Source organism: Lissotriton vulgaris, chromosome 8, assembly GCF_964263255.1.
Source record: "Lissotriton vulgaris chromosome 8, aLisVul1.2, whole genome shotgun sequence".
Taxonomy (NCBI): Eukaryota; Metazoa; Chordata; class Amphibia; order Caudata; family Salamandridae; genus Lissotriton; species Lissotriton vulgaris.
This window is the reverse complement of record NC_141696.1, coordinates 1,528,995,450-1,529,003,196: the sequence shown is the minus strand read 5'-3', so window position 1 is coordinate 1,529,003,196 and position 7,747 is coordinate 1,528,995,450. Positions and strand designations below refer to the sequence as shown.

The 7,747-nt window shown below is 38.3% G+C and overlaps 1 non-coding gene across 1 annotated transcript; it reads left to right on the top strand.

Annotated features, from left to right (window-relative positions):
- Positions 1-5,302: 5,302 nt before the first annotated feature.
- Positions 5,303-5,375, top strand: TRNAF-GAA (transfer RNA phenylalanine (anticodon GAA)). The gene has a single exon. It is a non-coding gene; the product is annotated as a tRNA-Phe (tRNA).
- Positions 5,376-7,747: the final 2,372 nt, after the last annotated feature.

Below are 7,747 nucleotides of genomic sequence, written 5' to 3'. Positions count from 1 at the left end.
CCAGGTCCTGCATCTATTTTGTTAAATGGTTTAAATTAAAGTATGAAGACCACAGCTATAAGCAGGCCGAAATAGCTCAGTTGGGAGAGCGTTAGACTGAAGATCTGAAGGTCCCTGGTTCAATCCTGGGATTCGGCTTAGTTCAGAGGTTCCTTGCTTCTAACAAAATAGGTCTTGGAATCAGCTGTAGTACTTTTTCTCTATTCATCAAATTTTTTCTAACTGATCTACAACACAATCAATTTAACATAGACTTTGCTTTATGTCCTCCTTCTAAACTTGCTTCCACCTCTCTTACCTTCAGGTTTGACAATGAATATTTCCCATTTCATGCTTTTTTGTAAAGTAAACTCTTGTCTGCATTACCTTCCACCTCCCCTTGAATACAGATGTCAGTAGTCAGATGACATTGCTTACCTACTCATGCCAAATATATCTGGGTAATATAGTGCTAGTCCATTCAGAGTTAAAAAAACAACTACCTAACCTGGATCCCAAAACTGCTATTTGCCCATTGCACCAGTTAATTGCGGAATGATACAGGACTCCTTAAAACATATCTCTACCATATGAGGTTAAAAATCCAGGTCCTGCATCTATTTTGTTAAATGGTTTAAATTAAAGTATGAAGACCACAGCTATAAGCAGGCCGCAATAGCTCAGTTGGGAGAGCGTTAGACTGAAGATCTAAAGGTCCCTGGTTCAATCCCGGGTTTCGGCACAGTAGAGAGGTTCCTTGCTTCTACCAAAATAGGTCTTGGAATCAACTGTAGTACTTTTTTCTCTATCAACATTTTTGTCAACTGATCTACAAAATGATCAATTCAACATAGACTTTGCTTTCTGTCCTCCTTTTAAACTTTCTTCCACCTATCTTGCCTTCAGGTTTGACAATGAATGTTTCCCATTTCGTCCTTTTTTGTAAAGTAAACTCTTGTCTGCATCACATTCCACTTCCCCTTGAACACAGATGTCAGTAGTCAGATGACATTGCTTACCTACTCATGCCAAATATATCTAGGTAATATAGTGCTAGTCCATTCAGAGTTAAAAAAACGACTACCTAACCTGGATCCCAAAAATGCTATTTACCCATTGCACCAGTTAACTGGGGAATGATACAGGACTCCTTAAAACATATCTCTACCATATGAGGTTAAAAATCCAGGTCCTGCATCTATTTTGTTAAATGGTTCAAATTAAAGTATGAAGACACCAGCTATCAGAAGGCCGAAATAGCTCAGTTGGGAGAGTGTTAGACTGAAGATCTAAAGGTCCCTGGTTCAATCCCGGGTTTCGGCACAGTTGAGAGGTTCCTTGCTTCTAACAAAATAGGTCTTGGAATCAGCTGTAGTACTTTTTCTCTATTCATCAAATTTTTTCCAACTGATCTACAACACAATCAATTTAACATAGACTTTGCTTTATATCCTCCTTCTAAACTTGCTTCCACCTCTCTTACCTTCAGGTTTGACAATGAATATTTCCCATTTCATGCTTTTTTGTAAAGTAAACTCTTGTCTGCATTACCTTCCACTTCCCCTTGAACACAGATGTCAGTAGTCAGATGACATTGCTTACCTACTCATGCCAAATATATCTGGGTAATATAGTGCTAGTCCATTCAGAGTTAAAAAAACAACTACCTAACCTGGATCCCAAAAATGCTATTTGCCCATTGCACCAGTTAATTGCGGAATGATACAGGACTCCTTAAAACATATCTCTACCATATGAGGTTAAAAATCCAGGTCCTGCATCTATTTTGTTAAATGGTTCAAATTAAAGTATGAAGACCCCAGATATCAGAAGGCAGAAATAGCTCAGTTGGGAGAGCGTTAGACTGAAGATCTATAGGTCCCCGGTTTAATCCTGGGTTTCGGCACTGTTGAGAGGTTCCTTGCTTCTCACAAAATAGGTCTTGGAATCAGCTGTAGTACTTTTTTCTCTATCAACATTTTTATCAACTGATCCACAAAATGATCAATTCAACATAGACTTTGCTTTCTGTCCTCCTTTTAAACTTTCTTCCACCTATCTTGCCTTCAGGTTTGACTATGAATGTTTCCTATTTCGTCCTTTTTTGTAAAGTAAACTCTTGTCTGCATCACATTCCACTTCCCCTTGAACACAGATGTCAGTAGTCAGATGACATTGCTTACCTACTCATGCCAAATATATCTGGGTAATATAATGCTAGTCCATTCAGAGTTAAAAAAACAACTACCTCGTCTGGATCCCAAAAATGCTATTTACCCATTGCACCAGTTAACTGGGGAATGATACAGGACTCCTTAAAACATATCTCTACCATATGAGGTTAAAAATCCAGGTCCTGCATCTATTTTGTTAAATGGTTCAAATAAAAGTATGAAGACCCCAGCTATCAGAAGGCCGAAATAGCTCAGTTGGGAGAGTGTTAGACTGAAGAGCTAAAGGTCCCTGGTTCAATCCCGGGTTTCGGCACAGTTGAGAGGTTTCTTGCTTCTAACAAAATAGGTCTTGGAATCAGCTGTAGTACTTTTTCTCTATTCATCAAATTTTTTCCAACTGATCTACAACACAATCAATTTAACATAGACTTTGCTTTATATCCTCCTTCTAAACTTGCTTCCACCTCTCTTACCTTCAGGTTTGACAATGAATATTTCCCATTTCATGCTTTTTTGTAAAGTAAACTCTTGTCTGCATTACCTTCCACTTCCCCTTGAACACAGATGTCAGTAGTCAGATGACATTGCTTACCTACTCATGCCAAATATATCTGGGTAATATAGTGCTAGTCCATTCAGAGTTAAAAAAACAACTACCTAACCTGGATCCCAAAAATGCTATTTACCCATTGCACCAGTTAATTGCGGAATGATACAGGACTCCTTAAAACATATCTCACCATATGAGGTTAAAAATCCAGGTCCTGCATCTATTTTGTTAAATGGTTTAAATTAAAGTGTGAAGACCACAGCTATAAGCAGGCCGAAATAGCTAAGTTGGGAGAGCGTTAGACTGAAGATCTAAAGGTCCCTGGTTCAATCCTGGGTTTCGGCACAGTTGAGAGGTTCCTTGCTTCTAACAAAATAGGTCTTGAAATCAGCTGTAGTACTTTTTTCTCTATCAACATTTTTATCAACTGATCTACAAAATGATCAATTCAACATAGACTTTGCTTTCTGTCCTCCTTTTAAACTTTCTTCCACCTATCTTGCCTTCAGGTTTGACTATGAATGTTTTCCATTTCGTCCTTTTTTGTAAAGTAAACTCTTGTCTGCATCACATTCCACTTCCCCTTGAACACAGATGTCAGTAGTCAGATGACATTGCTTACCTACTCATGCCAAATATATCTGGGTAATATTGTGCTAGTCCATTCAGAGTTAAAAAAACAACTACCTAACCTGGATCCCAAAAATGCTATTTACCCATTGCACCAGTTAACTGGGGAATGATACAGGACTCCTTAAAACATATCTCTACCATATGAGGTTAAAAATCCAGGTCCTGCATCTATTTTGTTAAATGGTTTAAATTAAAGTATGAAGACCACAGCAATAAGCAGGCCGAAATAGCTCAGTTGGGAGAACGTTAGACTGAAGATCTAAAGGTCCCTGGTTCAATCCCGAGTTTCGGCACAGTTGAGAGGTTCCTTGCTTCTAACAAAATAGGTCTTGGAATCAGCTGTAGTACTTTTTCTCTATTCATCAAATTTTTTCCAACTGATCTACAACACAATCAATTTAACATAGACTTTGCTTTATGTCCTCCTTCTAAACTTGCTTCCACCTCTCTTACCTTCAGGTTTGACAATGAATATTTCCCATTTCATGCTTTTTTGTAAAGTAAACTCTTGTCTGCATTACCTTCCACTTCCCCTTGAACACAGATGTCAGTAGTCAGATGACATTGCTTACCTACTCATGCCAAATATATCTGGGTAATATAGTGCTAGTACATTCAGAGTTAAAAAAACAACTACCTAACCTGGATCCCAAAAATGCTATTTACCCATTGCACCAGTTAATTGCGGAATGATACAGGATTCCTTAAAACATATCTCACCATATGAGGTTAAAAATCCAGGTCCTGCATCTATTTTGTTAAATGGTTTAAATTAAAGTATGAAGACCACAGCTATAAGCAGGCTGAAATAGCTAAGTTGGGAGAGCGTTAGACTGAAGATCTAAAGGTCCCTGGTTCAATCCCGGTTGTCGGCACAGTTGAGAGGTTCCTTGCTTCTAACAAAATAGGTCTTGGAATCAGCTGTAGTACTTTTTTCTCTATCAACATTTTTATCAACTGATCTACAAAATGATCAATTCAACATAGACTTTGCTTTCTGTCCTCCTTTTAAACTTTCTTCCACCTATCTTGCCTTCAGGTTTGACTATGAATGTTTTCCATTTCGTCCTTTTTTGTAAAGTAAACTCTTGTCTGCATCACATTCCACTTCCCCTTTAACACAGATGTCAGTAGTCAGATGACATTGCTTACCTACTCATGCCAAATATATCTGGGTAATATAGTGCTAGTCCATTCAGAGTTAAAAAAACAACTACCTAACCTGGATCCCAAAAATGCTATTTACCCATTGCACCAGTTAACTGGGGAATGATACAGGACTCCTTAAAACATATCTCTACCATATGAGGTTAAAAATCCAGGTCCTGCATCTATTTTGTTAAATGGTTCAAATTAAAGTATGAAGACCCCAGCTGTCAGAAGGCCGAAATAGCTCAGTTGGGAGAGCGTTAGACTGAAGATCTAAAGGTCCCTGGTTCAATCCTGGGTTTCGGCACAGTTGAGAGGATCCTTGCTTCTAACAAAATAGGTCTTGGAATCAGCTGTAGTTCTTTTTCTCTATTCATCAAATTTTTTCCAACTGATCTACAACACAATCAATTTAACATAGACTTTGCTTTATGTCCTCCTTCTAAACTTGCTTCCACCTCTCTTACCTTCAGGTTTGACAATGAATATTTCCCATTTCATGCTTTTTTGTAAAGTAAACTCTTGTCTGCATTACCTTCCACTTCCCCTTGAACACAGATGTCAGTAGTCAGATGACATTGCTTACCTACTCATGCCAAATATATCTGGGTAATATAGTGCTAGTCCATTCAGAGTTAAAAAAACAACTACCTAACCTGGATCCCAAAAATGCTATTTACCCATTGCACCAGTTAATTGCGGAATGATACAGGACTCCTTAAAACATATCTCTACCATATGAGGTTAAAAATCCAGGTCCTGCATCTATTTTGTTAAATGGTTTAAATTAAAGTATGAAGACCACAGCTATAACTAGGCCGAAATAGCTCAGTTGGGAGAGCATTAGACTGAAGATCTAAAGGTCCCTGGTTCAATCCCGGGTTTCGGCACAGTTGAGAGGTTCCTTGCTTCTAACAAAATAGGTCTTGGAATCAGCTGTAGTACTTTTTCTCTAATCATCACATTTTTTCCAACTGATCTACAACACAATCAATTTAACATAGACTTTGCTTTATGTCCTCCTTCTAAACTTGCTTCCACCTCTCTTACCTTCAGGTTTGACAATGAATATTTCCCATTTCATGCTTTTTTGTAAAGTAAACTCTTGTCTGCATTACCATCCACTTCCCCTTGAACACAGATGTCAGTAGTCAGATGACATTGCTTACCTACTCATGCCAAATATATCTGGGTAATATAGTGCTAGTCCATTCAGAGTTAAAAAAACAACTACCTAACCTGGATCCCAAAAATGCTATTTGCCCATTGCACCAGTTAATTGCGGAATGATACAGGACTCCTTAAAACATATCTCTACCATATGAGGTTAAAAATCCAGGTCCTGCATCTATTTTGTTAAATGGTTCAAATTAAAGTATGAAGACCCCAGCTATCAGAAGGCTGAAATAGCTCAGTTGGGAGAGCGTTAGACTGAAGATCTAAAGGTCCCTTGTTCAATCCCGGGTTTCGGCACAGTTGAGAGGTTCCTTGCTTCTAGCAAAATAGGTCTTGGAATCAGCTGTAGTACTTTTTCTCTATTCATCAAATTTTTTCCAACTGATCTACAACACAATCAATTTAACATAGACTTTGCTTTATATCCTCCTTCTAAACTTGCTTCCACCTCTCTTACCTTCAGGTTTGACAATGAATATTTCCCATTTCATGCTTTTTTGTAAAGTAAACTCTTGTCTGCATTACCTTCCACTTCCCCTTGAACACAGATGTCAGTAGTCAGATGACATTGCTTACCTACTCATGCCAAATATATCTGGGTAATATAGTGCTAGTCCATTCAGAGTTAAAAAAACAACTACCTAACCTGGATCCCAAAAATGCTATTTACCCATTGCACCAGTTAATTGCGGAATGATACAGGACTCCTTAAAACATATCTCACCATATGAAGTTAAAAATCCAGGTCCTGCATCTATTTTGTTAAATGGTTTAAATTAAAGTATGAAGACCACAGCTATAAGCAGGCCGAAATAGCTAAGTTGGGAGAGCGTTAGACTGAAGATCTAAAGGTCCCTGGTTCAATCCCGGGTTTCGGCACAGTTGAGAGGTTGCTTGCTTCTAACAAAATAGGTCTTGGAATCAGCTGTAGTACTTTTTTCTCTATCAACATTTTTATCAACTGATCCACAAAATGATCAATTCAACATAGACTTTGCTTTCTGTCCTCCTTTTAAACTTTCTTCCACCTATCTTGCCTTCAGGTTTGACAATGAATGTTTCCCATTTCGTACTTTTTTGTAAAGTAAACTCTTGTCTGCATCACATTCCACTTCCCCTTGAACACAGATGTCAGTAGTCAGATGACATTGCTTACCTACTCATGCCAAATATATCTGGGTAATATAGTGCTAGTCCATTCAGAGTTAAAAAAACAACTACCTAACCTGGATCCCAAAAATGCTATTTACCCATTGCACCAGTTAACTGGGGAATGATACAGGACTCCTTAAAACATATCTCTACCATATGAGGTTAAAAATCCAGGTCCTGCATCTATTTTGTTAAATGGTTCAAATTAAAGTATGAAGACCCCAGCTATCAGAAGGCCGAAATAGCTCAGTTGGGAGAGCGTTAGACTGAAGATCTAAAGGTCCGTCGTTCAATCCCGGGTTTCGGCACAGTTGAGAGGTTCCTTGCTTCTAACAAAATAGGTCTTGGAATCAGCTGTAGTACTTTTTTCTCTATCAACATTTTTATCAACTGATCTACAAAATGATCAATTCAACATAGACTTTGCTTTCTGTCCTCCTTTTAAACTTTCTTCCACCTATCTTGCCTTCAGGTTTGACTATGAATGTTTTCCATTTCGTCCTTTTTTGTAAAGTAAACTCTTGTCTGCATCACATTCCACTTCCCCTTGAACAAAGATGTCAGTAGTCAGATGACATTGCTTACCTACTCATGCCAAATATATCTGGGTAATATAGTGCTAGTCCATTCAGAGATAAAAAAACAACTACCTAACCTGGATCCCAAAAATGCTATTTACCCATTGCACCAGTTAACTGGGGAATGATACAGGACTCCTTAAAACATATCTCTACCATATGAGGTTAAAAATCCAGGTCCTGCATCTATTTTGTTAAATGGTTTAAATTAAAGTATGAAGACCACAGCTATAAGCAGGCCGAAATAGCTCAGTTGGGCGAGCGTTAGACTGAAGATCTAAAGGTCCCTGGTTCAATCCCGGGTTTCGGCACAGTTGAGAGGTTCCTTGCTTCTAACAAAATAGGTCTTGGGATCA